The sequence below is a fragment of the Bos indicus x Bos taurus genome, chromosome 21 (genome assembly GCF_003369695.1).
Source record: "Bos indicus x Bos taurus breed Angus x Brahman F1 hybrid chromosome 21, Bos_hybrid_MaternalHap_v2.0, whole genome shotgun sequence".
Classification (NCBI taxonomy): Eukaryota; Metazoa; Chordata; class Mammalia; order Artiodactyla; family Bovidae; genus Bos; species Bos indicus x Bos taurus.
In genome coordinates this window covers 61,636,834-61,664,075 of record NC_040096.1, presented here as the reverse complement: position 1 = coordinate 61,664,075, position 27,242 = coordinate 61,636,834, and positions in this window count along the sequence as shown.

Here is a 27,242-nt window from a genome sequence, read left to right as displayed (position 1 = left end):
CTGAAGTGATTTAGCATGCCTATGCAATCTATAATTGTAATATTTGACATCATATATGATTAAAAATAGTTTTCTCACAAGTATTTAGATTTCGCTCACCTCCTGTTCCGGTGCTGTCTCTTTAAATAGCACCAGCATTCATCAGGTGCTCAAGCCAGAAATCCAGGTGCCACCCATGTTCACCGGATTTTCCCTCTGAAAGCTCTCCCTCCTTCTCTCGGTCACCACTGCTCCCTGCTCTCAGCCACTTGTCATCTCTTGCCTTGTTTCCAAATGGCCTCTCCCCTGCATGGAGGAAAAACTAACTGATTAGATTATGCTACTGGTTGCAGACCTCCAGTGGTTCCACACTGTCCGACCGGGCTTTTGCAATTCCATTCCTGTTCAACCTCATTTCCTATCACCCTACCCCTCCGTTACACTTCAGTCACAACAAACCCTATGGCAGTTCATCCAAGATGCCCCCTCCCCCACCCTGGGCCACTTCTCCTTCCCTCCCTACCCCCTGAACACTTTCCTACCTTGAAGGGATGAGATTCCTCCTCCAAAACTTCTCCCCACTTGCTCCCAGGCCCATGAAGTGCCATGCTATGAGTACCCACAGAGCCTCTGTATGTGACAGTCTCTCAGTCGTGTCTGACTCTTTGCAACCCCATGGACTGTAGCCCCCCAGGCTCCTCTCTCCATGGAATTCTCCAGGCCAGAATACTGGAGTGGGTAGCCTTTCCCTTCTCCAGGGGATCTTCCCAACCCAGGGATCAAACCCAGGTCTCCCGCATTGCAAGCGGATTCTTTACTGTCTGAGCCACCAGGGATGCCCAAGAATACTGGAGTGGGTAGACTGTCCCTTCTCCAGTGGATCTTCCCGACCCAGGAATCGAACTGGAGTCTCCTGCATTGCGGGGGGATTCTTTACCAGCTGAGCCACCAGGGACGCCCCACAGCACCTGGCACGTCCCCTTTCTAGCCACATGAGTGATCTCCCCATCTCTGAGGGCAGGATGGAGCTTGTGCTGTTCCCACTGCGTGTCCTGCACCATGATTTCTCCAATGGAGTGGGGTCCCTGAGGCCCTGCTGTGACCCCCTCAGACCCTGGGCTCTCAGCTCAGGACTGGGAGTTGGGGCTGTGTGCCCCCCACCACACAGAGGCTTCCTGAGGCTAAGGGCCATATCTGACCCTCAGACTGGAAACTCCTTGAGGCACGCCTTTCTCTAACACTCAGCGTGGCTCCGTCCACAGGGGTTCTTGGTCCAGAAGGGACAGGGCACAGCCAGCACCGCATCCTTCCCAGCCTCTCCCTTCTCCACTCGCTGTGGGTCATTTGAACCCTCAACAGCCTCGCTTATGTTCCTTCCTCATCTACTCTGATTTTTCCCTTTTATCATTGGCCCTCAGTGTCCATCTTTCTTCTGCTCCCTTAATCTAATATAGTCACTCTCCCAGAGAGTGACGAGAACAAACATTTCAAAGGTAAATGAACTCCATTATTGATGAGGGGAGGGGAATTAGAACTCTGATAGACTGTTAATGCAACTCTAAGGGAAATAGATGGGGAAACAGTGGAAACAGTGTCAGACTTTATTTTGGGGGGCTCCAAAATCACTGCAGATGGTGACTGCAGCCATGAAATTAAAAGACGCTTACTTCTTGGAAGAAAAGTAATGACCAACCTAGATAGCATATTCAAAAGCAGAGAACATTACTTTGCCAACAAAGGTCCTTCTAGTCAAGGCAATGGTTTTTGCAGTGGTCATATATGGATGTAAGAGTTGGACTGTGAAGAAAGCTGAGCACAGAAGAATTGATGCTTTTGAACTGTGGTGTTGGAGAAGACTCTTGAGAGTCCCTTGGACTGCAAGGAGATCCAACCAGTCCATTCTGAAGGAGATCAGCCCTGGGATTTCTTTGGAAGGAATGATGCTAAAACTGAAACTCCAGTACTTTGGCCACCTCATGTGAAGAGTTGACTCATTGGAAAAGATTCTGATGCTGGGAGGGACTGGGGGCAGGAGGAGAAGGGGACAACAGAGGATGAGATGCCTGGATGGCATCACTGACTCGATGGACGTGAGTCTGAGTGAACTCCAGGAGTTGGTGATGGACAGGGAGGCCTGGTGTGCTGCGATTCATGGGGTCGCAAAGAGTTGGACATGACTGAGCAACTGAACTGAACTGAAGTGTAGCTTCTGAGCGAAAGGAAATTCAGTCATATTCAGGAGCTACTTTGACCTCAAAATTCCCCATCTTAAATGATATCTTACAAAAATATTAGAATATACATTCTGAGGAACATTTATAAGATTTTACATGTTAGCATTATCTATAATAGGGAATCTGAGACATACCTAAATATCTTTTAATGTAGAAATAATTAAATGAACTGAGTCCTATCTGTGCTCTGAAGTATTATGCAGTAGTTATAAGGAAAGAGACAGACATATGTGTCCTGTTTGTGTGTATGTGTCTTATTATAGAAAGACTCACTGCATATACTATAAACAGAACATTTGGAATGTATTATTACAATTTAAATTATTACAATTTTTCAGTCGCTGAGTCATGTCTGGCTCTGCAACCTCATGGACTGCAGCATGCCAGACTTCCCTGTTCTTCACTATCTCCCAGTTTGCTCAAACTCATATCCATTGAGTCAGTGATGCTATCTAACCATCTCATCCTCTGTCACCTCCTTCTCCTTTTGCCTTCCACCTTTCCCAGCATCAGGATCTTTTCCAGTGAGTTGGCTCTTCACATGAGGTGGCCAAAGTATTGGAACTTGTTACAATTTATGTAAATAAAAATGTAAATATCAGTCTGTAAATGAACACAGACAGATCTTAAAGAGACATCATTGTCAGTGATTGCCACTGAGCCAGTGTGAGCTTGCAGGAGAATTGCAAGGACTAAACAAAGATTTTATTTATAAAATATATGTTTGTATTGTTTAAATCTTGCATTGGCATATATGTGTTTTATTATCTGCTATTTTCTCAAATGTGATAAATCTTAATTTTAAAAGACAATAAAACATGTAGAAGTTATGGAATTCTAAAGCTAAAGAATGAAAAGGGGTCAAAGTGACCAAGATACTTTCTTTTTCATTTTCCTTCTTACTTCCAAAGACACCAATACAAATAATCCCATAATGTAAGTAGGATGATTTTTTATCATGCTCATTTAAAACCCGAGGGAAAATATAAAACAAGCTCAAAGAAGAAAAATGACCACACATGAGCCCTTAACTGGCTCAGTTTTCCCATCTTTAAGATGGAAAAGCTATGTTCTATGTATTGATTTCAGGGGTGAGACAGAATGCTTCCCACTTGAAGCTTCCAACTTACTAATTCTCTCTCCAGCTGTCTCTAATCTCTTCTCCATTCAATTTTTTTTAATAACTATCTTTTATTTCCACTATCTTCTATAGGTTATACCTTGTATTTAATAGCCCTTTCTTCACTTTAAGGATGATACTATAACATCAACCTAGTTGAAAGTGTTTAAATCCTTTCAGATTTATCTACAGCGGTATAGGTAACATAGCATAGCGCTGAGCACAAGGGGTTGAAGGCCAGATTGTTTATGTCAGTTCCAGCTTTGCCACTTACAGTTATGCAATCTTGTGTTAACTTGACTGTACCTCTGTTTAATCTTGATGATGATTATAATGCAAACTGCATAGATTTTTAAGGAGATTAAATGGGTTGATACATGCAACTCATTTGGAGCAGTGCCTAGCACATGCTCAGCCTTTAATATGATAGCTTTATCATTATTTCTATTTTCTCAGTTTAAATTATCACACATGAGGGGTATATTGACTGTCTTCTGTTGAACTGAATTTTTTCATGGGCTTTTAAATTTTTGTTTAAGCACTCAAATTGCATGGAATTTTTTCCATGAGGCTCTCTCTCTGTCAATTGGTTTCATTGGATGTGTTTCAGCCCAGACCTCCAGTTGCGCAACCTTAAAACAAGCCTCATATTAGGGGATCTTTGCTAAGTTGCTTCAGTCGTGTCTGACTCTTTGTGACCTTATGGACCGTACCTCGCCAGGCTCCTCTGTCCATGGGATTCTCCAGGCAAGAATACTGGAGTATGTTGCCATGCCCTCCTCCAGGGGATCTTGCTGACCCAGGGATTGTACCCGCATCTCTTACATCTCCTGCATTAGCAGGTGGGTTCTTTACCACTAGCGCCACCTGGGAAGTCCATCAGGGGTCTAGGGTTTTTCAAATTCTAGATGCCATTGCTATCCTTCAGCAATATGCAGCCCTGTGGAAATGAATTTCAGACTCAATGCTTCTGATTCCACATCCTAAGGTCCTGTCACTCATCAGCATGGCCTCCCTTACAAGTATCTCAAGGATGCAAACCAGCATCAGCCTGCAGGAGACTGAGGAAGGTAATGAATAGAAAGTAACAAGTAAAATGGTCACCAGTTCAGTAAACGGAGCCACAGAAAATAAAAGTGATATGGGCCCAAAACAAAACTCGAAAATGAGGTCGGCAGGAAGTATTTCCAAGACTAGGGAGATCTGCACATGATTAAAGATTAAACAATAGAAAATAGAGTGGTCTACAAGGGCGTGATTTTTGTCTTAATCATTTCTATATTTCCAGCATCCAACACAATGGACCCAATAAGTGATTGCTGAATAATCACTAAATAAAGATATAGAAAGAAGGAAGGAAAGAAAAGAAGAAAGAAAAAAGAAGGGGAGAGAGGGAGGAAGAGAGAGGAAAGGAAAAGAAAAAAGGGAAAAGGACAGAAGAAAGAAAGAAGCTGGCAAAAAGAACATGAATGGCTTTCTTAAGAGTCAAGTTAAAATCATGGCTAAGATACGGAGCTTTGGTGACACAGTCCTGGCTCTACTACTTACCAGCTTATGGGCTCAGAGAAGTTTCTTACACGTTTGAGTCTCAGTTTCCTCATTGGAAAGAAACTGAGATTGCAGAGAGGGTAAATTGGATAGTGTCAATCCCTTCCTTCATTCAGTAACAGTTTGTTGGCTGTATAGATGGCTACACCATGAGTAAGAGACAAAGCGTGTGTTCTTCTCCTTTAGAATATATTTTCCTTAATGCAGAACTTGACACAATCGCAATACATGGAACACGGAATAATTACATGGGCCCATCCATATCGGGATACTAATAAAACATAAAATCTGGGCAACTGTAGGCAAAACTGCACTCTTCTGAGGTCGCTGTCATCATTATTGCTCTTTTAAATTCCATGCTTTGTTGGTACATTTAAGGTCAAATTAGATCTTTATGCAAACACCAAGCTTCCTGCAAGGATTACAATCAAAAGGAATAAAGTGAAAGTGAGACATTGTCTTCTCCTTTAAAAAGGGGAGGATTTAAAGTCTGTTTAGAGGACAACATACATTGTAGCCAATGCTGATTATCCCCTAACATTATCTGGTGGACACCTTCCAGAATGAAGCTGAAACTACGCTTATTTGGAGCCAAGAAACAGGAACTCTGGCTCCATGATCTGATTTTGTACTGATAGAATGATAAGGATGAGCTGGGTTTATCATGATCACAGAGTCATTCACCTATGGTGTTGACAATGGTGTTGAGGCTGAGGACCTGGTCATGTGGCTTTAGTCCAACTAATGATACAAGGGAGGTCAATGTACCCAAAGAACAGCTCATTTGAAGCCAAAAGACCTAGGGTGAAGGTGAACTCTGCTGTTAATTTGCCATGTTGGCTCGGGAAACCACTTAATTTTTCTACTCCTTAGTTTCCTTATTTGAAATAAATATGCAGTGATCCCTGCCATGACTTACTCATAAGAATTAAATCAACTAACAACAAGAATATCACCGTGTGAGGTTTTCAGCAACCCAGCCAGGCAAAAGTCTAACTCTTGTCAAGGCTAAAATCATCCTTAGTGTTTTGTGAGAAAATCTCATTTTTGTGTCCCTAGACTCTTGGAAGCTGGGGCAGGGGGCGGGAGGAGGGGCTCGATGTTAACTCAGGTGTCCCCAAGCAGAATGTGGTAAGGAAAGGCCTGCTGGAAATCCTTACAAGTCATAGAGGGGTGCAGGTCGGGAGAAGAAAAGTTAAGGCCTTGCAGATGGACTAGGGGAGACTTTGAGGGCGCCTGGTGACTCATGACCTACTGTTGGATCTAGGGACTTGGACCAAGAGATGGAGCTAAAGTGAAATTGCCTTTCTTAGCCTTATAACTATAAGTGTCATTTGAGCACAGCTCTAGGCCTGCCAGTCAAGCTGGCTGTGTGGATGAGAACATCACCTGGTCATAGAAAGTCAGACTTGGAAGGAACCACACTGGCTAAGAGGTGAGGCCCGGTCACTCACTGGATGCCATCACTCCTCCAGGTCCTGGTGGGGTTATCAGATGTGGAAGGTAATGGCCACCTTCAGAGTGCAATGACCCTATCTGTTGGGTCACCAGACTTCTGAACAAGAAAGTGGCCCCAAACACACTGTTTTTGTGATTGCTTATCAAAGGATCATAGTCCTGGTCATAAATTCAGTATTTCATCAAAGGTGGGGGACATATCTTTGCAGGGATAGAACATGAGATGATTGAGGTGGTTATAGATACAGCATAAAAAACATTAGTTCACTTGCTAATTATCTTTTATCCTTTCTAATAGATCTAGCAGAAAGTCTCTGGTAAGTAGTGTGACTTTAACACCATTGTGGTGTTTGTAAATCTCCCTATTTGACAAAGAAACTAACTCCTACAGTAGGTAAAAACACATAATCTTGTATTTTCATTGTACATTTTACAGTTACCTTTAATTTATGGCACAGAATCATCCTGATTTTTCCATTTAGAATAGTATAATAAAAATTCCTTTTTAAGTAAATATATTTAAGTGTAAAATTAGAGAGAAAAAATTCACTATTAAAATAAATACTTGAATAAATAAAAGAACAGGTAACACCTCACTATGGCAAAGAATAGTGATGAAAGTGAAAGTCAACTCTTTGCAACCCCATGAACTATATAGTCCATGGAATTCTCTAGGCCAGAACACTGGAATGGGTAGCCATTCCTTCCTTCAGGGGACCATCCCAACCCAGGGATCGAACCCAGGTCTCCTGCATTGCAGGTGGATTCTTTACCAGCTGAGCCACCAGGGAAGCCCAAGAATACTAGAGTGGGTAGCCTATCCCTTCTCCAGCGGATCTTCCCAACCCAGGAATTGAACCAGGGTCTCCTGCATTGCAGGCAGATTCTTTACCAACTGAGTTATGAAGGAAGCCCAAAGAATAGTGATAACTTTGGTATAAGGATAATGACAGTCTGGAGAGTGAGTTAATCAAGCAGAGCCCCATGAGGGTCAGACAGATAGGGAAGAAGGAAGGGAAATAGCATTTATGGGAAGCCTACTATGCGCCTCGACATTGAGTAAGGCTTTTTTTTTTTAATACCTTATTTGTTCAACTGATATACCTAGTGAATTTACAGAAGCGCCAGAGCAGAGAGAATTAAAAATACAGATTCCAAAGCCACTCGCTAGCTATGGGACTTTGGGTAAGTGACCAACACTCTCTGGACCTTAATTTAGAGATGCCAGATTTAGCAAATAACAATACAGGATGCTAAGTTCTGTTTAAACTTCAGGTAAGCAATGGCAAAAAGTTTTTAGTCCTGGTATGTCCCACTCGATACTTAGGTCACACTTAGACTTAAAAGCAACAGTTAGAACTGAACATGGACCAACAGACTGGTTCCAAAAAGGAAAAGGAGTACGTCAAGGCTGTATATTGTCACCCTGCTTGTTTAACTTATATGCAGAGTACATCATGAGAAACGCTGGACTGGAAGAAACACAAGCTGGAATCAAGATTGCCGGGAGAAATATCAATAACCTCAGATATGCAGATGACACCACCCTTATGGCAGAAAGTGAAGAGGAACTCAAAAGCCTCTTGATGAAGGTGAAAGAGGAGAGTGAAAAAGTTGGCTTAAAGCTCAACATTCAGAAGACTAAGATCATGGCATCCGGTCCCATCACTTCAGGGGAAATAGATGGGGAAACAGTGGAAATAGTGTCAGACTTTATTTGGGGGGGCTTCAAAATCACTGCAGATGGTGACTGCAGCCATGAAATTAAAAGACACTTACTCTTTGGAAGGAAAGTTATGACCAACCTAGATAGCATATTCAAAAGCAGAGACATTACTTTGCCAACAAAGGTCCGTCTAGTCAAGGCTATGATTTTTCCAGTGGTCATGTATGGATGTGAGAGTTGGACTGTGAAGAAGGCTGAGCGCCGAAGAATTGATGCTTTTGAACTGTGGTGTTGGAGAATACTCTTGAGAGTCCCTTGGACTGCAAGGAGATCCAACCAGTCCAACACCCAGGACTGAGTGTTCATTGAAAGGACTGATGCTGAAGCTGAAACTCCAGTACTTTGGCCACCTCATGTGAAGAGTTGACTCATTGGAAAAGACTCTGATGCTGGGAGGGATTGGGGGCAGGAGGAGAAGGGGACGACAGAGGATGAGATGGCTGGATGGCATCACCGACTCGATGCACATGAGTTTTGGTGAATTCCAGAAGTTGGTGATGGACAGGGAGGCCTGGTGTGCTATGATTCATGGGGTCGCAAAGAGTCGGACACGAGTGAGTGACTGAACTGAACTGAACCATCTTATAGGTAAGAAAAAAAAAAAAAGACCAAAATAGATGAAAACTGTGTAGCTTGTAGCTGGCTTGATGCTTGAATTTGCTAATAACCATGCAAGAATTCCCAGGCAAGAATACTGGAGTGGGTTGCCATTTCCTTCTCCAGGACATCTTGCCAACCCAGGGATCGAACCCACGTCTCTTTCATTGCAGGAAGATTATTTTAATGCTGAGCCACCAGGGAAGTCCCATGAATTCATAGTCTGGCTAAAAAGATAAACACTGCAAACATCCAGAGAACAAGAGAGGACAGCATAAAAGGTCTCCATTCACATTGTCCTTCTGGAACCTTTAAGAACGGGGCAGCTCTGTTCATGGCTAACCCTGGGTCCATTCTGTGAGGCTGGTCCTAACACTACCTGTTCCCACTGTCCTATTGAATTTTCTGGATTCACTTTCACAATTAATGTATGTAAGTGCTTAAATAATAACCAGGCAATTTTAGCCCCTACTGTGACATCAGCCCTCCACACAGCATGAGGTCATTTAGAAGTGTAAGCCAGTGTGTGCCCTCAAAGACAGCACGGTCTGGCTAAAAAGAAAAGCATATAAACCTCCGAAAAGCAAGAGATGGAGCGTAACATCAGATGAGAAGGGAAAAGTCGGTGTGCGCTATGTGGCCGCTTGGGAAGAAAACAGAGCCAGTGGGGAGAAGTTAAAGGAGGCATATTTGAAAGTGATTTCTAGCAAACAGAATTGTCTCAAGACAGACAGGATCACACAGGACAGCAGTAAGTCCCCCATCACTGGAGGTATGCAAAAGAAGTCTGGACATTTCTCCATGGGGATATAGTACAAAGGGGCCCAAGAGAAGCCGTACAAACTGGTCTTGGTGTTTCCTGCTACTCCAAAAGCTCCAAGCGTCTGTGCCTGGTATGGGACTTACTGAATTTGCATCTTCCATTTTGGGGTGGTTCACTTCCCCAAAATCAGACCTGCGTCTGATAACGTGCTTGATGGTGAGTCCTGGGCCTGAACTCACAGGAGCAGCTCCGCCTGCATCTGCTCTGTGAGGAGGATGTTCCTGCCGGCCGGAAGGCTGCACACAGGTCACCCCTGCCCCTGTTCCAGCTACACAGCCCCACACTAAGGCGTGCTCCCCGCAAAGCTAAGCTGGGCAAAAATCTGGCCACTTGCAGGACTGGTTTTGCCTGAAAATTGCAACAAGATTGTACAAAGAAAAAAAATTTTTTTTACATCATTAGAAGATATTATCTGAGTTACACCAGACCATCTGGAAAGGCAGGAAGTCATTTGCCTGCAGCCTGACCCTCTGCTCAGCTCAGCAGGCCTGGTGTGGACAATGCAACACAGCCACGGCTGTCCATCCTCGGAACCTGTGCTTCTCTCTAACTTGACCGTGGACGCCAGCCCACCACATTTCAGCATGCATGGTGCACATAACTGCCACCCAAATGCAACAGAAACTCATCCATCAGACTAGACGCCTGTGCTTGGCCAGGCAGGCTGAGGAGTGGCCCAACCACAGGACTGAATGCCCTTTGGAGAAGCCCTGCTCTGTGTCACCTCTGACGCACAGAAAGTCACCAGCATCCAGAAAGGCTGCAAATGCAACCATTGATGGGGTTTTTTTTTCTTTCAAAGGGAAAAAAAAATACATATACCTTGTTTGTAAACAGCTGGAAAAAAGGAGACAAAATACCTGGAAAATATATACTTATCAAAAAAAAAAAAGGATGGATCCTGGTGATTCTTTTTAATTGGGTTGGAAGGGGTTACTTCATTATGCAGCAAATTAGAAAATTCATAATTTATCATTGCACCCAGTCGAAATGCCACCCAACTGAGTCGCACCCCTGTGAAAACCATCACATAGTAGCAAACTGTCAAGCCTGCTGCAGCCGGCGGGCAAAATTAATATGCAAATATATGCAAGAAATTAAAAAGCAGAATTACCCAGGCAAATGAGGTAGCTATACTTGAATTGTTAGAATTATGAATAATTACTGCGAATTTTCTGCTCCTAATATAACTTGTTTTTTGATAAACAAAGACTTAATTATCGAGATGCGCTGGAGAATTTCCGTGGCGCTCATTAATCTTGCAAAAAAAACAAGTCCCTGGTGCCCAAGCCGTAATGAAGAGCACGTGCCCTGAATCTTCAGAAAGATCACAGGCACCAGGGTGCCAGGGCTGGAGAAAAAAAATGTCAGTGCCAATGTCCCCTCCTGTACCCTGGAGTGTCATAACGTCTTCCACTAACTATCAAAGGGACTTATTTATGCCAGCAGCTGAGCTATAAGTCCAATTTACGACGCCTTGAGCAGTGGTGAAATGATCTGTTGATGTGCGGTGGAAATGCCATCTTGCACGGGTCTCGATGATGCCTGCGTGATGAGGGCCCCGCGCGCGGGGCGCTAATGGATGACGCGCGGCAGACCGGAATCCACTAGAGGGCCCATCTTTTAGGACTGGTCTCGGCGGTTCTCCATTAATCTTGGTTGTGCCGTTCGCGGGTGTCCATGGGAACAAGGGCATGATCATAAACACGGGTTGTAAATTTTCCCGTGAAGGGTGGCAGCTCCCGGGGACGAGAGTGGGCAGCGGCCCGAGGCTGGGTGGACCCGGAGAGGCGGTCCTATCTGTGGGTTGGGGACCAGGAGGCAGAGGCGGCGGGGAGGGGTCCGTGGGGGGCTGTCTGCAGCCCCGAAGGGCTGCGGGACCCCGGCAGGAGCCCAGCTCATTTACCAGAAGCTCACAGAGGGCCCATCGCCCCCGGGTCCTCCCAGCGCACCGCCGAGGGGCCTGCTGAGCGCCTATTATTACTTAAAACCTGGCATCTAAGTGGGAATGACTGAGTTCCCGTCATCATTAGGCCGATTAGCGCCATGATAAACCCTCACAGATCATAAGGCAAAATTACAAAACATCACTTCTGGAGCTCGGAGGCCACCGAGGGGCTCCGGCTGCCTGCAATTTCTAATACCTCCTCTCTGAATTCAAACCCCCAAGTACCCTGATGTCTCGACAGGACCATTTCAGTGGGCAGGCAAATTGTCACCCTTTACACTAGGGCATCTGTCGTATTTATGTTCAACGGCGCTCGCCTTTCTCTCTTCCTTTCTACCTCTCTCTCTCCTGTCTCTCTCACACACTCACTGCCTCTCTCTACTTCCCTCCAGTTTCCATGCAAACCCCTTGGGAGTCCAGCACCCTCTGCAGGACAGGCTTGTGTATCTCCTGCCTTAGACTTCACACAAAAAGGAAAATCCTTTGCAACTCAGAAACTGTGCCTCTGACATCAGTATTTTGATGCAGAACTCAGAGCAGCTTCTCTCACGGTCTCTCCCCTTCCCTGAGATGAATTCTCACTGGGGGGCTTATAAGCAGATCGTAGGGGAAAGAAGACAGGGAATCTCGGCCTTCACCACTCAGACCCACCTGTGAGGAAGTGGAAGACAGACAGGCGACCTACATCATCTCCACCTTCGTCCATCCTCTGTCTGATGTATAACCAACAGGCGAGTTGGACCTGAGCTCTGGTGGGACACGGCGGGAGATACAAGGCTCCAGAGAGACAAACCCGCGATTCCTTCCAAACTTTTCCAAAGCTGTGTGACCTGGAGCAGATCACTTATGGTCTCTGAGCACTCTATCCTCAACTGCACAATGGGGCAAAAGTTGAAAACCCTCATCTCGGGACAAGCATGTGATAGATAATTTGTATTTTTGTTGCTGAGCCCAAAAGTTAGGCCCAGTCCCAGCTTATCCCCTGGAGAAGGGCAGAGCAACTCACTCCAGTATTCTTGCCTGGAAAACCCCACGGCCAGAGGAGCCTCAGGGGGCTACAGTTCATGGGGTCTGCAAAGAGTTGGACACGACTTAGTGACTGAACAACAACAATGTCTTCAAAGTTCGTCTATGTTGGAGTACGTATCAGAACCTCCTTCCTTTTTAAAGCCAACTAATATTCCATTGCATGTACAGGTCATTATTTTGTTTATCCTTTAACCCATTGATGGACACAAGTTGCTTCCACCTTTTGGCTATTTTAAATAATGCTGCTATGAGTAGGACATGACTGAGCGAGTAAGCATGCAGGCACGAATATAGGGGAACAAATATTTGTTCAAGTCTCTGCTTTCTTTGGAGTATATACCTCCAAGTGGAACTGCTTGATCATGTGATAATTCTGTGTTTAATTGTTTGAGGAAACACAACATTTTCTGTATAGACTGTACCAATTACATCCCCACCAGCAATGCACACGGTTCCAATTCCCCTACATCTTTGCAAACACTTGCTCTCTGTTTTTCTGATCATAGCCATGCTAATAGGTGTGGAGTAGAACACGTCTTTAAATTTGCTCTCTCAGAACAACTTATGTGGTTGCATCTCCTGGTTGGACCCTGGCTCACACAAGCTTCCTGCGGGAGGTGCAGTCTGACCAAGGCATTGGAGGCTGAGGTCCATGGAGGGATGCTGAGATGCAGATGGCTGGATAGAAGCCATGAGGCAAGACAGAGCATGCAGAGAGGACAGGCCAGGAGAGGTGGCAGGAGCCTGGTGGTCTGGATTCTGTCCTTTCAGCAACCTGTCCCCATCTCTGGGGCAAGTGTGCCCCGACCCCAAGCCCAGCGTGTGCTCTCACACCAACACCTCCCTAGGCATCCAAGGAGTCGACAATAGGAAATCTTCCAGCAAAGCAAGCTGCTCACTGAGCTGATAAGCAAACTGAGGCCTGCTGAGGGCAGTGGCTCAGCAAAACCCACCGAGAGCTCAGCCTCCTAGAACCTGGCCCCAGCCCCACTCCTGTACATCGCCCTCAATGCAGAGGGAATAATCACCCTGTCCTTCCCAGACCCAATCACAGAATAACACTGATCACCAGCTTTGCTTGATGATCACACGGACGGAGCATTTTACAGGCATCAGGCATTGAATTTCCTTAACACTGCCCAGTGTCAGCTCCATCACCCTTCCCACTGTGCAGAGGAGGAAACCAAGGCTTAGCGAGCTTGAAGGGCTTGCTGAGCTAACAGAGGAAGCAGGGTAAGCATTTGAACCTGGAGGGCTGGTACCAAAGCCCCATTCCACCCCTCCCCCTGGCCCTGTGATCAGGGTGGGTGTGTGTGTGTGTGTATGTGTTAGTTGCTCAGTCGGGTCCAACTCTTTGAGACCCCATGGACTATAGCCCGCCAGGCTCCTCTGTCCGTGGAATTCTCTAGGCAAGAATACTGGCGTGGGTTGCCATTTCCATCTCCAAGGGATCTTCCCAACCGAGGGATCGAACCTGGATCTCCTGCATTGCAGGCAGAGTCTTTACCATCTGAGCCACCAGGGAAGTCCATTGCACGCATGTGGGATCTTAGTTTCCTGACCAGGGATCGAACCCACACCCCTTGCATTGGATGTGTGACGTCTTAACAACTGGACCACGAGGAAAGTCCCGTGACCAGGGTGGGGAAGGCTGGGGTTGGAGGTCTCCAGGAAGGACCGTCCCCACAGCTGCTTGTCCAGGGGCAGCTGCAAGGAGCCGAGAGATGGATGCTGAGAACTCACGGGCAACAGTTGCAGCCGCTGAGTTGACTTAGTGCTTCTATGGCAACACGTGGAGGCAGAGGCAGTAATTGGGAGAGACAGAGCGCACCCAGAGCCGGCAGAGCAGGCCTGTCAAAAGTCCTGGACCAGGCAAGCGCTTTCTCTATTATTTTTCCTGCCTGTATTTATTATTTATTTGGGAATGTGTTTTCCCCCAAGCTCTTTCTGTGGGCAGACAGCGTGGGGTGTTATCTGGGGCAACCTGCTCTCAGCCTGCACAAGTCCCCACGCCAGCCTCCCCGTATTCGGGCCCGGGGTCACAGGCCCCGAGGATGGACCACTGCACGTGTTGGGCCATGACCCCTGCTCTGTGTCCAAGCAAGGGACAGTGATAAGAGGCTGGCTGGCCCACAAGGTCAGGCTCGCCCAAAGCACAGGGCTCACTGTGACTCGTCCAGTTCCCCTCTTCACCTCAGGCCTCCCTGGGTTTCTAGATGAGGGTCTGCCTGAAAATTCAATGAAAGTCCCAGACCCTCTGCTCAGGAAAAGGGACTGACTTAAAGGTCTCCGTGATTTATAACCCCGCTAAAGCCATCGGGGCAGCATCTGGGTGCACAGGTCACAGGGGTTGATGCCAAGCCTCCAAGGGGTAGGCAGGCCCTAGTTCAAAGACAAATCCCCAACACCCAGCACAGGGCTGTTTCATTGCTGGAATTCCACCTGTCTGTGGAATGATGCATGCTCCAGTCACTTCTGTCGTGTCCGACTCTGTGAGCCCCCATGGACTGCAGCCCACCAGGCTCTTCTGTCCATGGGATTCTCCAGGCAAGAATACTAGAGTGAATTTCCATGTCTTTCTCCAGAGGATCTTCCCGACCCAGCGACTGAACTCATGCCTCTCCTGTTTCCTGCATTGGCAGGCAGGTTCTTTACCACTAGCACCACCTGGGAAGCCCTCTGGAACAACGTCAGGAGCAAATTCAGGTATTGTCTGATGCCCATTTTGCAGATGGGAAAACTGAGGCTCAGAGAGGGTAAGTGATTTCTGCAACAGCAGGGGTGTTGCAAAAGCCCAGCCCCATCCTCTCGGCCTGAGACACATCCTGGGCACCCACACGCTTGTTCATTCAGTCCCCGTGAAGACCATGGTATAGGCTGCAGCACAGTGCCCAGTTTACCACTGAGAAGACTGAAGCACAGAGGTCAAGCAACTCACCTAAGACTTTCAGCAGGTGAGCGGCAGAACCGGGATTCCACACAGACTGGCTGTCTCCAGGGGCTATAGCACCTTCCCCAGGGGTTTGGCTTTGGGTATTTGAAGGTGAAAAACATTCCATACCTACTGCCCAATGAGAGGGGCCTTGAAAGGCAGCAGGTCTTGGAGGCAGAGGGCAGGCACTGAAGCCAGACCTCCCGGGTGGCACCTGGCTCTAGAGCTGGCCGGCCGTGAGAGCCTTGGACCTTCGCTTACTAAGGTGGGAGGGCAGGAGGTCAGTATGAGAACACCTACTTGGAGATGTCCAAGAGCATCTGATACAGAGCTGCACGCACAACCCAGGTGGTCTCAGAAAGTGTTTAGACAGTGCCTGGTGGAAGGGAGTGGTCCTCAGTGCTCCCTGCTACTGCCTTGTCAATATCATGTCGATGACTCTAGCCCATCCCTCCCTACCCAGCCAGGATGAGGGAAAAACTGAAACATTCATTCATGTGCTGGGAGGTGGGTGGGCTGGCAGAGAAGGTGGTGAGCAGGAGTCTGGGGTGGACAGCCGGTCTTCCCAGCCAGCCTCACCATCAGAACGGGCTCTCAGCCTCTCTGTGGGTTGTACCCTCCCGCAGCCCCACCCACGAACCAGAGTGGCAATGACAGCTCCCAGTATTGCTAGCAGCAACCCCCCTGGTAGACTTATCAGCTGCTGGGGCCCGTTCTGTCTCACAAATTCAGGAGATGACTTGTCGGGTCCAGTCGGTGTACTTTTGCCAGGCCCCAGGCTGGGCACCGGCAAAGCGGGTGGTGTGAGACCCAGCTTTCAGGTTCAAGTTCACCATTCCACATGGACAGCAACTGCCCTTCAGTTCAGTTCAGTTCAGTCGCTCAGTCGTGTCCGACTCTTTGCGACCCCATGAATCGCAGCACACCATGCCTCCCTGTCCATCACCAACTCCTGGAGTTCACCCAGACTCACGTCCATCGAGTCAGTGATGCCATCCAGCCATCTCATCCTCTGTCGTCCCCTTCTCCTCCTGCCCCCAATCCCTCCCAGCATCAGAGTCTTTTCCAATGAGTCAACTCTTCGCATGAGGTGGCCAAAGTACTGGAGTTTCAGCTTTAGCATCATTCCTTCCAAAGAAATCCCAGGGCTGATCTCCTTCAGAATGGACTGGTTGGATCTCCTTACAGTCAAGAATGACTGAGCTGAGCCCCACAAAGTTAGAGTCGGTACCAGAAAACTTGGATGAGTTTAAGGAATTAGAGCAGGACTTCAAAGGGGACACAATGACAGGGAAAGGGCAACCCAGGCAGAATGAACTGCACGTGTAAATGCCCAGAAACTGGATGTTTGCCACAATGAACACAGAATGCCTTTGTGCAAACCGGACAAAGGCACCCTTAACCCATGTGCATGCCTCCTCAGTCTAAGGGGTACAGCTTGGCGAGTGGGCACTGGGCTGGTTACCCACTGCTCTACTTGCCCCTTGGCTGGGAGCCCTTATGCAGTGAGCAGCCTGCTTAACTGTATATGGCGCCCCTGGGTGTTCAAGGGAGCAAAGAATCATTTGAAATCGCTGGAATGTGAAGCCCATGGGGAGAAGGGAACAATAATGGGTGACATTGGGAAGATCAGCTGAGCCATCTCTTAGAGCAGGGAGAGCAAACTGGGTTAGGTTGGAGGCTGCCTCCAGCTCACTGGGATCGTCTGCCTAGAGCAGGATGTGGAACACGGAGAAATACTCACTGAGAAGGTATATCTGAAAGACAGTGGAAATCGATTACTGATGCCTGACGGGGCCCTGGAAGGGAGAGAGAGCCGCCAAGACACTAGGTAATACAGGCTCTCCTCCTCTTAGAAGCGGCCACAAGCTGAGGGGTTCCATTTCATTCTGGAGGGGACCGCTGGGAGAATTTTCCTCCCACAAGGCTTGTGTTAGGCAGAGATGGGCCAGAACTGTATGCACCCCCAGTCTCCCTTGCATTTAATTCCCTCCCAGATAAGCAAAGGAAGATGGGGGAAGGAGAAAAACTCCCCCAACTTGGGCAGAATGAAGCTGCAGCAGTTTTGCAGACAGAGCCTTGGGCACAGACACTTGCCCCTGAGGAGTTTGTGAGATGGGAGCAACTCTCAAAATTAATTTTTAATTGGCATACCCTCACCATGGGAAGGAACAAAGAAGGGAAAGACCTGGTGGAGAGAAGTCTCTCTTTGTGCCCAGCACCCACCCTGGGTTCTGTTCTGGGACCCTCTGAGCTGTGCTGTGCCCTACAGTAGCCCACAGGCTCCAAGAGGCTTGACCACTTGAAATACAGCCAATTTAAACCAAGACATGAGTGTTAAATACTCATCAGATTTCGAAGACAAAGACTTAATACAAAAAAAAAGTAAAACATCTCATTAATAATTTTTATATCAATTCCATATATTGAAATGATAATATTTTGGATAATTAGATTAAATTAAAATATTGCTGACTTATTCCTCTTTTTTTATGTGGCTAGTACAGATGGCTACAAGGTGGCACTGCTGGTAAAGAACACGCCTGCCAATGCAGGAGACACGAGACACGGGTTTGATCCCTGGGTCAGGAAGATCCCCTGGAGGAGGGCACAGCAACCCACTCCAGGATTCTTGCCTGGAGAATCCCATGGACAGAGGAGCCTGGCTACAGTCCATGGGGTTGCAAAGAGTCAGACAGAACTGAAGGTACTTAGCATGCATGCATGCACAGGGATTTACAGTTCCACTTGTGGCTCAATCCGTGTCTCCCCTGACCACACTACTCTAAACTCTGCAGAGGGCTCTGTCCAGGGCTGGGACCGGCCGCAGAGTTTGGGGCTCTGGCCACAAATGTATTAAGAATGTGGTCCCATCTTCCACTGAATCCCTTCCTTCAGCTCAAGAATTCCAACCCAGAATCCCAAAAGAGGGCCCTCTGTGTCTCATTTCACGAGATTTGTGTTCTTCCAAGGGAATCTCTGTTTTTCTTTTAAACATTGAATTATTAGATCTTATTTTCTAGAGTAAAAATTGAGTGTAAAGTACAGAGGGTTCCCATAAATCCCACTTAGATTCCCCTTTAATTAGCATTTTGCTTCAGTGTTACAACTGTACTTGTTATCATTGTTGAACCAGTATTGATACATCGTTTTTTTTTGGTTTTTTTTTAAATTTTATTTTATTTTTAAACTTTACAATATTGTATTGGTTTTGCCAAATATCGAAATGAATCCACCACAGGTATACATGTGTTCCCCGTCCTGAACCCTCCTCCCTCCACCCTCCCTGATACATCATTTTAACTAAAATTCATAGTTTATATTCGGCTTCATACTTGATGTGCCTTCCATGGGTTCGGTACAAATATGTAACAGCATGTATCCACCAATATAACATCCTACAGAATAGGTTTGTGTGTTGTGTCCAGCTCTTTGCAACTCCATGGACTATAGCCCACCAGGTTCCTCCACCCATGGGATTCTCCAGGCAAGGATACTTGAGTGGATTGCCATTTGCTTCTCCAGGGCCTCATCTCAAACCAGGGATCGAACCTGGGTCTCCTGCATTGCAGGCAGATCCTCTACGGTCTGAACCACCACAAAATAGATTTGCTGTCCTGAAAATCTCCTCTGCTCCATCGACTCATACCACCCTTCCCTCAACTCTGGCGACCACTGATCTTTTTACTGTCTCCATGATTTTGCCTTTTCCCAAATGTCATACAGTCGGAATCCTACAGTATATAGCCTTTTTCAGACTAGCTTCTTTCACTTAGCAATATGCATTTAAAGTTTCGCTGTGTCTTTGTGGCCCAATAGGTATTTTCTTTTTATCATTCTGTAGTGTCCCGTGGATGGAGGAGCCTGGTAGGCTGCAGTCCATGGGGTCGCTAAGAGTCAGACACAACTGAGCGACTTCACTTTCACTTTTCACTTTCATGCATTTGAGGAGGAAATGGCAACCCACTCCAGTGTTCTTGCCTGGAGAATCCCAGGGATGGGGGAGCCTGGTGGGCTGCCGTCTATGGGGTTGCACAGAGTCGGACACGACTGAAGTGACTAAGCAACAGTGTTCCATTGTACAATGAATCAGTTTGTTTAGCCATTCACCTACTAAAAAAATACCCTGCAGGCTTCTAGTTTGCAGTGTTTTTCTAAATTCAAGTATAGTGGATTTACAGTGTTGTGTTAATTTCTTCTGTACAGCAAAGTGATTTGTATATTTTTATATATATATTCTTTTCCATTATGGTCTATCTCAGAATAATGAATATATTTCCCTGTGCTATACAAGAGATCCTTGTTGTTTATCCGTTCTTTTTGTAATAGTTTGCATCTACTAATCCCAAATTCCAAAAAAAAAAAAAAAAAAAAGCGGATTTTTTTTTTAAATGAATTTCAAAAAATTAAATTCTTCTGTTCTCACCCTATTATTAGTTTGGCAGAATAAAAGCACAGTTGGGGACACAGTGCAGGAACCAGGAGGAACCAGGCAGCCTAGTACATGGATGGCAGGTTTGCAAATTGCTGCACCATCCCCAAGGGTGTGACGCAGATCCTTCCACGGTGGGGAGAGGTGCAGATGCAGGCCCAGGCAGGTGGGGCCCAGGCAGGTGGGGCTCAGGAATGCCAGGTGAGTACCTGCTGCCCTCAAACCAAACTGCAGACACAAGACTTGATGGAAACTGAGCTCAGAAGCAGGGAGGGGAGGCAGTGAAGGGTCTTCCATGAGCTGAACACAAGCCAGTGCCAAGTGACCACTGACCCTTTCATCCCCCTGCAACCCTGTGGAATCCAATCACTGACCTTGTTTTACAGCTCAGAGAAGCTAGGTTACCTGCCCAAGGGCGCACAGCAAGTTAAGCATCAGGGCTAATTTTGGAAGCCAGGCCACCTGACCGCAAGGCCTTGCCTGTCCATTCCAAAGTGACGCATGCTCCTGCCCTGGGAGCCTCCTTCAGATGGAGTATCTATTTCATCCTGGAACCCTTGCCCCAAATTTCCATTTCAACATCTAGTTCCAAACGTAATTTCCACGAGGGCATGGTTTTGTCTGTCCTTGTCGCTACTGATTCTGCAGTGCCCAGCACAGTGCCCATCACACAGAAGGCGCTCAATAAATATCTGTTAAATGAATCAGTGGAACCTGATCTACTTCCTCTGAGGAATCACAGTGTAGAGGAGGAAAAAGACGAGGAACATGGCTGGTTGGAGAGCGCCCTGAGAGTAACTGGGGCCCCTGATCCAACGTGGAGTGTGAGGGCGGAGGGCTTCCTGGAAGAGGTGCTGCTTACACTGAGTCTCTAGAAAGAGCAGGAATCAGAAGAAGTGAGGGAAGGAAACCCAGAGCAGAAAGGTAGGGAACAGGAGTGGGTGGACAGAGGTGAAAGCCTGGGCAGGCCATCAGTGGCCTTGTGAGCCACAGGAAGGATGCTGGAGGCGATCCCACAGACCAGGGCAGAGATCCTACCGAAGGAATGCAATCTATGTGCAGGCAGGGGGGCAGGGGCCCCACGTGGAGGGAGACCCCATGTCCTGGAGAGGATTCAGGGCGAGCAAGAGAACTAGAGAAGCTGAAGAGCCCCAATCATGCTTAGTTCTAAGGCCAGCTGTGGGACATCACCTCCGGCAAGACACGCCCTCCCACTTGATGTGGGAGGCATGTGAGGGTTAAGTGCATTGACGTAGGCACGGGGTCTGGCACACCGGAAGTGCTTGATAAATAGGAATCATCGCTATTGATAAATAGTAGATATTATTGTTGTTTATCAAACCAGACATGGGGGATTTGTTTTAAAGGTTGAGAAACACCACCCTAGGGAGCCATCAAAAGAATTTTAAGAAGGACACTGATGGTTTCTGATTTGCAATTTAGAAAGATCACTCGGATGGCCTCTCGGAAGATGGATGAGAGGAGGGGAATCAGACAGGCCAGGAGGAGGTCTCAGTCCAGCAGGTGAGAGATAGTGGAGTCAGGTGTACGGAAGCTGGGGAAGAGGCGCCCAGATGGAGGCAGCTCAGGCAGGGGACTCAGCGGCGCTGATGACTGATGGGTCTCCAGGAAGGATGGAGGTGAGCACTAGATGGATTCATCTGGAGTGTCAGTGGAGAAAGTCAGACCAGCGTCATTTTTTCTTTTTTTAATATTTTCATTTTATTGGCGTACTGCTGATTTACAGAGTTGTGTTAGTTTCAGGTGTACAGCAAAGTGACTCAGCGATACACACCCACAGTCCATTTTCAAGTGAACAGTGAAGCAAGAGGAAGGGCTGCTGCCCTTGAGGAGGGTCTGGTGGGGAAGCATGACCTCTGAGAAGGCTGTGACCATCCAGGAAGCAGAACGACCATGGTTGCATCCCTTAAGCACTCTCTTTGGAGGTGGGGTGGATGCCTCTCACCATGGTGGCTGTAGGGTTAGCATCACTGACCGACTCAATGGACCTGAGTCTGAGCAAACTCCAGCAGATAGTGAAGGATGAGGGAGCCTGGCGTGCTGCCATCCACGGGGTCGCAAAGAGTCGGATATGAGCCACAGAACAACAGTAGCCGATTTACAATGTTGTGTTAGTTTCTAGTACACAGCAAAGTGTGTATACATACTTTTTCAGGCTCTTTTCCACTATAAGTTATTACAAGATATAGAATATAGCTCAATAACGCCATTTGCCGCTACATAGATGAACCTCAAGATTATCGCTCTAAGTAAAAGTCAGACAAAGACAGATATCATATGATAGCACTTAGAAGTGGAATCTAAAAAAGATGATGCAAATGAACTTGTTCACAAAACAGAAAAACTCACGGACATGAAAAACAAACACGGTTACCAAAGGGGAAAGGAGGGGGCATAAATTAGGCGTTTGGGATTAAGAGTGCTATATATAAAACAGATAAACAACAAGATCCACCATGATTCTTAATTAATCCTTGACCTATTGACTCTGCAAAGTCAGTCATAATGTCTCTCAGGGTTGGCAACACCAAATGCGTATTTTGGGTTTACGCAAAGCATTTGGCTTCCTTCTAGCTTGGGGTTGAGGGAAGTTCATTCCACGGCACTCTTTGGAACAATCATGTCCCAGCATTATTTACAGAACACCATTGTTCCATGCATAGAAATAAAACACAATCCATTCTTAGAAAAACCCTCGTGCTCGTTTTTGCTTCTTTTGTAAAGTCGTGATCAGCCTCACTTGTCAGGTGGACACGTTGATCCAGACTGATAGCCCCTCCCCGCCACTGACATTTTTTGGGGTTGTGTTTTCATTCAGGTAATTACCCTCTCCTTTTGCCTTGCCTGTTCTCTCTTCGACTTTCTGCATTTAGCCATTCTTCTTCACATCTCCCATAATCATACTTAATACTTTGCAAATTAATAGCTGTTCTTTCACAGTCCGTCTCTCTCTTTGGGCACCTCTCCTTGCTCCTCTCGATTTTGTGCCTGCGACGTACAAGGTACACTCCCTGAATTGAAGATCCAAGTTCACACAGCTACAAAGCTTGAGAGAAACCACTGGTGACAGTAAAACAAGGTCCCTCAAGCCCCATTGCTCGAGGCTCAGTAACAGATGAGAGCACAGAATATCTTTGGGGTAGAGTATTTACAAAGCTACTTTAAAGGAACTGCGTGTCATTAATCACAAGTTCTTAAAAATCAGTCTTCTCTTATTTGTTCTAATCTAGCTAAATGGCCCTGGAAATACAGTCGGCGGTTGGCTCGATAAATGCAAGTTGAAAATCATAATGTCCTCATCTAATTTCCAACTCATACATCGTGGTATGGATTTTTTTTTCCACTCGCATTCTCCAGTCCACTAAATATTCTAGACATATGAGAGTCTTCATTTGATTCATTCTAATAACTTTTTTCATCAATATGACTTTTGAGGATGCTTGGGGATAGCAAATTAAATATTATTTATGACTTTAATTTGTGTCCTATTTGGATTTTACATTCACAGGGCCAACTTGGCTATCATCATTATCATATTGTTTTAGACTACTCTGAAAATTAAAATCCACTCTCGTCCTTAAATGTTTTATTGTGCTTGTCGTTCTTGTTTTGTGCTGTACCGAACATGATTAATTCTGTTAGCCAAGTGCATATGGTCTGCCTGGCCATCATCCATTATCTTCCTTGCGTCTGCCTGCGAATGAGCACTTTATTATTACTTTTTTCATCTTTTCAATTACCAGATGTGCCTCCCTATTCTGGGGATTTATGCACTGTCCAAATCCAAGCCACAGAAGTGACCACCTGTGGGATCTGTCCTCCCCCTGTGCCGCCCGCCCCCTCACTCACCATGCCAGCCTCCCCAGCTCCTGTCAGCTGCTGGGATCCTTGCAGCTTGCCCCTGCCTCTGGGCATCCTCACATGCCCTTCCCCCTGCCTGCAGTTCTCCTCTTCCCTCACTTTCCCTGTGGGTCCCTCTCATCCTCCAGGTCTCTGCCTCAGAGAGGTCTTCTTAGACCGTTTTCTAGTTTAAGCTGCCTCTCCACCAGCACCACCGCCTCCCACATTGTCTCTGTATCCTGGAGCCCCTCACCCTCTTCCCCTCCTAGCACACACCTCCATTTGTAATATTTGTTTTGCAAACAATTAATTACTCTGAATAGTCTGCCCCCCAGCTGGAGTGTTGGCTACTTCAGGGTGAAAATGTTGTCTGTCTTTGTCCCAGAGACAGTCCAGAAAATTTAGGACCCACAGGAGAGAGAGGAAGGGAGTGAGGGAAGGAGCTGGTAGCAAGACATCCCAGATACAGGATGCTCTGGCTCACATCAAGTCCATTCATTCCTTAGGAATCCCTTCCTACTAACTTCTAGAATGTCCACGGTCTCACGAGCACCTCAAAGCAGAAAATGACCAGCATTTGCTCACACCCTCTGACGAGTCTTGAACACAAAGAAATAAGTATCAAAAAAATGAAGAGGGTCTTGGGATTCCATGGCTCCTTCAACAGGGTTTTTTTTTTTTTTTTCTGATGGTAAAATTAAAATAACACTGCGTTGAGAGTTGTCAACCCAAGCAAGAACGGTGGTCTCTCCTTTTCCATGAAGTTTTTAGAAATGGGCTGATAGGGTCTGGAAGCAGTGTTTCTCTAAAAACATAAGCACACATATGCTCAGATCTTGGCTTCTGAATACCCTTATCTCCTGAAAGGAACCAAGGCTCCATAGAGAAATGGTGGATCCCAAGGTCTGGGCAGGAAATATATAAGATGAGCCTGGAATATTTCATTCTGCCCAAAAGTAAGAAAGTCCTCAAAGAAAGATGAAAAAATGTCAAAAGGACATAAGATTCCAATGGAAAGAGCTCCCACTGGCTAAATCTGGGATAGTTGATCAATGAAATAAACAGTGATAGTAATGGGTTCAGTTCAGTCGCTCTGTCGTGTCTGACTCTTTGCAACCCCATGAATGTCAGGCCTCCCTATCCATCACCAAGTCCCGGAGTCTACCCAAACCCGTGTCCATCAAGTCAGTGATGCCATCCAACCATCTCATCCTCTATCGTCCCCTTCTCCTCCTGCCCTCAATCTTTCCCAGCATCAGGGTCTTTTCAAATAAGTCAGCTCTTCGCATCAGGTAGCCAAAGTATTGGAGTTTCAGCTTCAACATCAGTCCTTCCAATGAACACTCAGGACTGATCTCCTTTACGATGGACTGGTTGGATCTCCTTGAAGTTCACGGGACTCTTAAGAGTCTTCTCCAACACCACAGATCAAAAGCATCAATTCTTCTGCACTCAGCTTTCTTTATAATCCAACTCTCACATCCATACATGACAACTGGAAAAACCATAGCCTTGACTAGACAGACCTTTGTTGGCAAAGTAATGTCTCTGCTTTTTAATATGCTGTCTAGGTTGGTCATAACTTTCCTTCCAAGGAGTAAGCATCTTTCATGGCTGCAGTCACCATCTGCAGTGATTTTGGAGCCCAGAAAAATAAAGTCCGCCACTGTGTCCACTTTTTCCCCATCTATTTGCCATGAAGTGATGGGACCAGATGCCACAGTCTTAGTTTTCTGAATGTTGAGCTTTAAGCCAACTTTTTCACTCTCCTCTTTCACTTTCATCAAGAGGCTCTTTAGTTCTTCTTCAATTTCTGCCAAAAGGGTGGTGTCATCTACATATCTGTAGTTATTGATATTTCTCCCAGCAATCTTGATTCCACCTTGTGCCTCCTCCAGCCCAGCGTTTCTCATGATGTACTCTGCATATAAGTTAAATAAGCAGGGTGACAATATATCGCCTTGACGTACTCCTTTTCCTATTTGGAACCAGTCCATTGTTCCATGTCCAGTTCTAACTGTTGCTTCCTAACAGAAGCAGAAGATATTAAGAAGAGGTGGCAAGAATACACAGAAGAATTGTACAAAAAAGATCTTCATGACCCAGATAATCATGATGGTGTGATCAGTCACCTAGAGCCAGACATCCTGGAGTGTGAAGTCAAATGGGCCTTAGGAAGCATCACTACAAACAAAGCTAGTGGAGGTGATGGAATTCCAGTTGAGCTATTTCAAATCCTGAAAGATGATGCTGTGAAAGTGCTGCACTCAATATGCCAGCAAATTTGGAATACTCAGCAGTGGCCACAGGACTAGAAAAGGTCAGTTTTCATTCCAATCCCAAAGAAAGGCAATGCCAAAGAATGCTCAAACTACTGCACAATTGCACTCATAGCACACGCTAGTAAAGTAATGCTTAAAACACTCCAAGCCAGACTTCAGCAATATGTGAACCGTGAACTTCCAGATGTTCAAGTTGGTTTTAGAAAAGGCAGAGGAACCAGAGATAAAATTGCCAACATCTGCTGGATCATCAAAAAAGCAAGAGTAGTGGGTTCAGTTCAGTTCAGTTCAGTCGCTCAGTCGTGTCCGACTCTTTGCGATCCCATGAATGGCAGCACGCCAGGCCTCCCTGTCCATCACCAACTCCCGGAGTTCACTCAGACTCACATCCATCGAGTCAGTGATGCCATCCAGTCATCTCATCCTCTGTCATCCCCTTCTCCTCCTTCCCCCAATCGCTCCCAGCATCAGAGTCTTTTCCAATGGGTCAACTCTTCGCATGAGGTGGCCAAAGTACTGGAGTTTCAGCTTTAGCATCATTCCTTCCAAAGAAATCCCAGGGCTGATCTCCTTCAGAATGGACTGGCTGGATCTCCTTGCAGTCCAAAGGACTCTCAAGAGTCTTCTCCAACACCACAGTTCAAAAGCATCAATTCTTGGGCACTGAGCTTTCTTCACAGTCCAACTCTCATATCCATATGTGACCGCTGGAAAGACCATAGCCTTGACTAGACGGACCTTTGTTGGCAAAGTAATATCTCTGCTTTTCAATATGCTATCTAAGTTGGTCATAACTTTTCTTCCAAGGAGCAAGCATCTTTTAATTTCATGGCTGCAGTCACCATCTGCTGTGATTTTGGAGCCCAAAAAAATAAAGTCTGACACTGTTTCCACTGTTTCCCCATCTATTTCCCATGAAGTGATGGGACGGGATGCCATGATCTTCGTTTTCTGAATGTTGAGCTTTAAGCCAACTTTTTCACTCTCCACTTTCACTTTCATCAAGAGGCTTTTGAGTTCCTCTTCACTTTCTGCCATAAGGGTGGTGTCATCTGGATATCTGAGGTTATTGATATTTCTCCCGGCAATCTTGATTCCAGCTTGTGCTTCTTCCAGCCCAGCATTAATGGATTATAAACCATCAAATAAAATAGTTAGGATGAATGGTCCATTATGAAATTTAAAAATGAGTGAATTTTAAAAATAGACTAATGGTCAAAAAAGAAGAAAAAACAGAAGTTGTCTTGTGGTCAGAAACCTAGGCACAACTGTA